At 37.2% G+C, this 7,767-nt stretch overlaps 1 pseudogene; it reads right to left on the bottom strand.

The window, feature by feature from the left end:
- Window positions 1-426: 426 nt before the first annotated feature.
- LOC100662608 (olfactory receptor 4F15-like) lies at window positions 427-2,207 on the bottom strand (annotated as a pseudogene).
- Window positions 2,208-7,767: the final 5,560 nt, after the last annotated feature.

Below are 7,767 nucleotides of genomic sequence, written 5' to 3'. Positions count from 1 at the left end.
ATTCACTTGATCCTTATACACTTATGGATCAAGCGAAGAAGGTACCTTTAAGCCATAAGGAAAAGCCATTTTCATAAGTCAAAAACAGTCAAATGTCAGGAATTTCAGATGGTTTAACCTACTGTCCTTGTTTTACAAATGGGGGAACTTAAACATACAGAAGTTAAGCAATTTGAGACTTAGTAGAAAGCAAACCTGAAACTGGAAGTCAGGTAGTCTGGCTCAAGTGCTTCTAACCATGTCACTGTACACAGGGGAGCATTATCCAAAACTGAAGTTAAGCACTCGGCTTATCTTGCTTACCAGATAATCTGTAATGAACAATTTCACTTTCTTTTTTTTTTTTTACCACATCAAAGATTCTGTGTCTAGGTATGACTGGTATCTGTCTCTCTCCCAAGCCCACAGCACCTTCCTATAGAACCAAAGCCTCTTCTCAAATTTACAGTACCTGAGAGGGGAGGATTATCCAGTCAACAAGGTAAGCATGACTTTACTTCTGCTTACTTCCTAATCCATAGTGAACAATTTAACAAGGGTTTCACCACATCTTCACATATTGGGTAATCTGCCCCTGATAGCCTGGAGAAGATAGGAGTTAACCTAACTCTGAGGAAACACTACTATTTCGTTAAATTAAGGCAAGGATTAGCACCAGTTGGAAGAGAATAATTAAACAGGCCATTTGTCACTTACTCGTTCCTTCTGTTCAAGTCCTCTAGCAGCACAGGAAAATAGATTTTGAAAGAACTCTAGTAATTAGAAAGTTTAATTCATAGTCATCATACACACTACCTGAAATGCTTATGAAGCCGTAACCCAGTGATCCAACCTCACATTCATTTTTGTGATCAGAAAAATAAAGCCAGGTAATAATTTCAAAATAACTTTAGCTCTTTACTTTTATTTATTGAAGGGCAATATATATTGAAGAGCAAGATTTAGGCAAAAACAATCTGTCTTTAAAATCCTTTTTTTATCTTGTTTTCACACTATAGATACTCCACAATTCTCACCCCTGAGATCCCTACCTGTAATAGTTGCAAAGAATTCCAAAGCACTATCATCAGATTCTGCATAACAATCAATCTGACAAGGAAGGACACCCTTCTGAATGCATAGCTGGGAAAGAGACATAGTCGGCCAATCCAGAACCCTCTTTATCAAGGAGGGACAAGAAAAAGATAGAAACTGCCATATATTAACACATGTCTGTAGTATGGGCAGGGAAGGTTAGAGCAACTTGTCTTTCCTGAAATCGATGTCACTTAAAAAGGATTCCTAAAACTCAAGATCTGACTTAATAATCTCCTCATTGCCACCTTCATCTCTTTGCTCCTGAAAGTGTAGATGGTAGGGTTCATAAAAGGGGTGATACATACATCTAAAATGGCAAGGAATTTATCCACTGGCACCATAGGAAATGGCCACAAATACACAAAGATGCATGGACCAAAAAATAAGACCACCACTGTGATGTGAGCTGAAAGTGTAGACAGGGCCTTAGACAAGCCACTGGAAGAATGTTGCCAAACAGTGATCAAGATGAAGATATAAGAGATAATCAAAATGAAAAAAGTTCCCATCGAGATTAACCCACTGTTGGCAGAAACCATGAGCTCCAATCTGTAAGTGTCTGTGCAGGCAAGCTTAATAAATCGAGAAAGATCACAGTAAAAGCTACCCATTTCATTGTGGTCACAAAATGGTAGATTTACAACAAATACTAGTTGGATCAGAGAGTGGATGATTCCAATGATCCAGGCAGCCACCAAGAGTAAAATACAAGTTTGGAAGTTCATGATAGTCAGGTAGTGGAGAGGCCTACATATAGCAACATATCGATCAAGGGCCATGATTATGAGCAGCACCATCTCAATTCCTCCAACAACATGAATGAAGAATATCTGAGCAATACAGCTTTGGAAAGAGATTACTTTTCTCTCCTTGAAAACATCAGATATCATCTTTGGAGCTGCACTGGAGGAAACCCACATATCAATAAAGGAGAGGTTGGCCAGCAGGAAGTACATGGGAGAGTGCAACTGGGACTCAGAGACCACTGTGAGCACAGTGAGGAGGTTGCCTAAAATACCTGCTACATAGAACACAGAGAAAACTAGAAAGAGGACAAGTTGTAGCTCCAAAGAACTGGTGAGTCCCACCAACACAAACTAAGACACCACTGAGTGATTTTCTCCCCTCATGGTCCTGTTCACCCTGGAATCCAAATTTCCCTGAAAGAACGAGAGAAACAAGAAATTGGAATTACTGGATATATCAGGAACGGTTCCATTACAGAAGCAGAATCAGTAGGAGATAATACACTAAGGGATATGTTACAGAGATACCTTATAAATTTACAGAAGCTTCTTCAGTAGTATCTGTAAGGCAGTGCTCTTTATATCTAATGCTGTAGCTTGAAATCCACAGGACAGTCAGGAAGGGAAGGTGGATGCAAAGTAGGGAGAGAAAGAATAAACTGGAACCCACTAGCAAGAGCTAGAGCCCACAGGAACAGCCTGAAACCTATGTAAGTTCTCAATGACTCCAGCCTTGATGGAATGGGTGTTCTGCAAGAAGCCAGAGCTCTTCACCAAGGAGCTAAACACACACCTGGGCCAGGAGTTACAGAAGTTAAAGGAGGATCCCAAGGAAGGCGGCATAATTGCAGGTCCATCCGCTGTCTTTCACCAATGACATGAGCCAGCAGATAAGTAACAACATGTGTGTGCTACAAAAATGGCTGCTGCTTAACTTCTGCCCTCCAAAGCTTTCACAAGTATATCTCTTGAAGCTCATCTTAATTGGAAACATACAAGAAAGGAAATTCACAGAAACATCGTGGAGCTTACTAACAGAAGGTCCAAGTAAGAAAGAAAATATACAAATTTTGAAATTTAACTATTACCTCTTTTTCACTCAGTAAAAGTTTGACCATACATGTACTTAAATCTTTTTTGACAAAGACCATAAAACCACAGCCCCTAATCTCACCCCATCTTCCAACAAATTCCCCTCCTTGTTTTACTAACTCTGTGAAAATTTCACAATGGAATTTCCTCTGGTGTCAAGAAACCACCTCAAGTGAAAATACCGATAGAGTTTGGTGATGAAAGGAAAACGAAGGTACTATGAATTATATGGCAATAAATTGTTGCTTCTCCTGGTCCACAGGGACATCAAAATGTCAGAGAGTTTGGGGGTTGACCTTTCTTTCTCCCTGTTCCAAGTATTTTGACATGGTTTCTGGGATTAAGAATTAGTCTAAAGACAATCTAGGCAGTCCAATGATGGTTTAGGAATCAGGGATCAGTTTAGTGAGGTTCATTTCAGGCCACCCTATACATATTTCAGATAGGATTCCCCATGTGAAGGAAATCAAAAACTAATCTGATTTGCAAATTTTACATCCAGGACTAGTCCTAAAGAATGTGAAAGTGGATCTAAGTTTTCAGTTAGCATGCTGGAGTTCTCAGAAATTAATACAACTGTTCAAATAAAAAAAGAAAAGAAAAACGTAGCTTGTATTCTAGCCATTGAACATCCAGGATGTCCCAGGGACCCCACAAAAATGTTTACCAACACAGAAGACGTTTGTGTTCACCAACATGTCTAGTGGGTAGAAAACACTCAATAAATATTGTTGAGTGGGTCATTGGATGGTTAAATGGTTCTATGCATAGAAGCATGGGTTAATAGGTGGATAAATGAATGTGACATTTTATTTGGCTGGTTGATTTTTGATATTTATTTTCTTTCATCAAATTTACTCTGCAATTCCCTTTCTTTTTTTTAAAGAGACCTATTTTCATTCTTTCATATTTGATATTTGCTATATGGTAATCATCCACTTCAGCAAGTCTATCATAAATTCTAAAACGTGTTTATTAAAGTTACATGATTTCAAGTAATTTTACTAAAACATAATTATAATGGATTTAAGAATGATCATCTACAAGTACATTTATAACAGCCTCGACTCTGGGTAGAATATTGTAGTAGGGTTAAAAAAAAAAAAGATAAATACGAAGCAAGGCTCCTAATCGCAAGGGACTTAGAATCTAAGGAAAGAGGTCAAAGATAAATAGTAATACACAATGGTACATATCAAAAGCTAAATTTGTGGTTCAGGAATTCATAGAAGAGAGCATCACTAAGAACTAAAGTGAATCATTGGATCTTAGAGAACAGAAATTCCTGCAGGTGGTTATATACATTCCCCACAAAAAATTTCATTGATGGGCGGCAAACTAGCTCCTGAAGCAACTTATTTCTATCACTGGACAGCCATAATTATTAAGAAAGAAATTATGACAGAAATTTCTTTCTTTAACTTCAAACCATTCATCCCAATTCTGACCTTTGAAGCCACGCAGATTAAATTCAATCCATCTTTCATATGCTAATCTTTCAAATCTTTGAAGACATCTCTCATATCTTTCAAAAGTTATTCTTTTCTGAGCAACTATCACAGTTATTTTTTAACTCTTTATATACCAAGAGGTCAGCAGTTTGAATCTGCCAGACGCTCCTTGGAAACTCTATGGGGCAGTTCTACTCTGTCCAATAGGGTTGCTATGAGTCGGAATCAACTTGATGGCAGTGGATAGTATATAATATTGTATCCAGTCTATTTATATTCCTAGTCAACATTCTTTAGGAAAGTTAGTCTTAAAATGTGATAAAACAAAAGTACTTTATTGTAAAATATTATAGAATTATTACTCACTATAATTACAAACATTTGTTTTAATTCTAAATTTACATTAGCTTTGGAATACACTCACAGAGCTAATGATTGCAGAAGCAGGAAATTAATATTTCGATAGGTGCTAGAAATTAGACATGCAGGTGTCAGTATACACATGAATAGAACATGCATATATTTACCATTGATTTATCTTAACTGATGTGTTCAAGAATCTAGTGCATTAGTAGTTCCTAAGGACATGCAGGAGCCCTGGTGACACAGTGGTTAGTGTTCAGCTGCTGACCAAAAGGCAGGCAGTTCAAATTCACCAGCCACTCCTTGGAAACACTATGGGGCAGTTCTACTCTGCCCTATAGAATTGCTATGAGTCAATATCGACTCAACCACAACCTGTTTGGTTTTTTGTTTGTTCGCTTGTTTTAAGGACATGCAAACAACACATTCATCCCCTACATTCATAATTCTAAAAGAAACTGCTAGGTTATAGCACAATTTCAAGCAATACGTGTCTAAAACAAAAGTTTGTTCAAGAGGAGACAAACCACTATCTCTTATAAATATAGATGCAAAAATTCTCAACAAAATACTAGTGAAAAAATGGAGCAGCGTATTAAAAGAGTCATACAAGACCAAATGGGATTCATTCCAGGAATGCAGGGATGTTTCAACATAGGAAATCAATTAACATAATAAAAAAAAAAAGTAATACACCACATCAATAAAACAAAGGAAAAGAACCACATGCTCATCTCTATGGATGAAGAAAAAGCATTCGATAAAATCCAATGCCCTTTCTTGACGAAAACCCTAAGGAAGATTGGAATAGAAGGGAAATACGTCTGTATGATTCAGAGCATATATGAAAAGCCAACAGCCAACAACATTATATTTAATGGAGAAAGACTGAGAGCTTTCCTCTTGAAGTCAGGAACAAGACAAGGGTGTCCACTCTCACCACTTCTGTTCTGTATTATATTAGATGTCCTAAACAGACCAATAAGACAAGAAATAGAAATAAAAGGTATCCAGATTGGAAAATAAGAATTAAAACTTTCTGTATTCACAGATGATATGATCTTATATATAGAATATCCTGAAGAGCTCACAAGAAAACTTCTAGAGCTAACAGAAGAGTTTAGCAAAGTTGCACAGCACAAGGTCAGCAAACAAAAATCAGTTGGGTTTCTACACACCAGTAATGAGAAATATGAAAAAGAAATTAGGGAAGCAATTCCACATGTGATAGCATCTAAGAGAATAAAAATTACTAGGAATAAATCTAACCAGGGATGTGAAGGATTTATACAATGAAAACTATGAAAGAGATTAAAGAAAACTAAAATAAATGGAAACATGTTCAAGGTTCATGGATTGGAAGATTTAATACTGTTAAGATGTCAGTAATACCCAAAATGACACATAGATTCAACACCATCCTAGTCAAAAGTCAACAGCCTTCTTTACAGAAATAGAAAAACCAATCCTCAATTTTATTCGCAATGCCAAGGGACCCCGAAGAGCTAAAACAGTCGTGGCAGATCCCTGGTGGCACAGTAGTTAAGCATGCAGCTGCAAACCAAAAAAAAAGTCAGCAGTTCGAATTTACATGCCACTCCTTGAAAACCCTATGAGGCAGGTGTACTCTGTCCTATAGGGTCTCTATGAGTCAGAATCAACTCGACAGCAACTAGTTTAATTTTTGGTTATACAGCTACAATAATCGAAACAGCCTGTTACTATTATAACAATAGACACATAGACCAATGGAATAGAAGTGAGAGTCCAGAAATAAACCCATATATCTATAGTCAACTGATTTTTGATAAGGGTGCTAAGTTCATTCGAAGGGGAAAGAAGAATCTCTTAAATAAATGGCATTGGGAAAAATAGATTTCCACATGCAAAATATGAAATACGACCCATGCCTCACGCCATTCACAAAAAACAAATTCAAAATGGATTAAAGTCCTAAATGTGCAAATTAAAACCATAAAATTATAAGAAGAAAATGCAGAGTCAAGGCTGTCCAGCCTAGCTTTTAACAAAGGATTACCTAGCATAATAACAAAAGCAAAAACCACAAAAGACTAATTAAATGGGACCTCATAAAAATTTTAAACATTTGTTCATCAAAAGGCTTTACCAAAAAAGTGAAAAGACAAGCTAACTACTGACAGAATATCTTCAAAAACAATGTATTTGATAAGAATCTGATAACCAAAATATATATAAAACTTTGACAACTTAACAACAAAAGGACAAATGAAATCCTATCATAAAATGGGCAAAGGGCCTGAATAGAGATTTCACCAAAGAGGGTATTGAAATGGCCGAGAGGCACATGAAAAGACCCTCAGCTTCGTTAGCCATCAGGGAGATGCAAAGCAAAGCCACAGTGTCATACCATTTCCTTCCCACTAAGATGGCTAAGATAAGAAAAAAAAAAAAAAAAGTTGGTGTAGATGTGGGGAAATTGAAACCCTCAACCACTACTGATGGGAATGCAAAATGGTACAGCTGTTGTGGAAAACAGTGTGGTGGTTCCTCAAAAACTAAATATAGAACTACCATCCATCCCAGCAATTCCACTCCTAGCTATATAACCGAAAGACTTGAAACCAGGGACTCACAAAGAAGCTTGTACACCAAAGTTCATTCCAGCACTATTCACTATAGCTAAAAGGTGGAAACAACCTAAATGCCTGTCATGGATTGAATTGTGTCCCCCCCAAATTTGTGTCAACTTGGCTAGGCAGTGATTCCCAGTAAATGATTGTCTACAATTTTGTGATCTGATGTGATTTTCCTATGTGTTGTAAATCATACCTCTATGATGTTTATGAAGCAGAAATAGAGGCAGTTACGTTAAAGAGGCAGGACTCAATCTACAAGATTAGGTTGTGTCTTAAGCCAATCTCTTTTGAGAACAGAAGAGACAAATTAGTTGAGAGACATGGGGACCAACCTCACAACACCAACAAACAAAAGCCAGAAGAATAGCACATCCTTGGGACCTGGGGCCCATGCCCTGAGAAGCTCCTTGACCAGGGAAG

This window comes from Loxodonta africana, chromosome 10 (assembly GCF_030014295.1).
Source record: "Loxodonta africana isolate mLoxAfr1 chromosome 10, mLoxAfr1.hap2, whole genome shotgun sequence".
NCBI lineage: Eukaryota > Metazoa > Chordata > Mammalia > Proboscidea > Elephantidae > Loxodonta > Loxodonta africana.
Note: the sequence above shows the minus strand (reverse complement) of the source record. Positions and strands in the feature narration are given on the sequence as shown.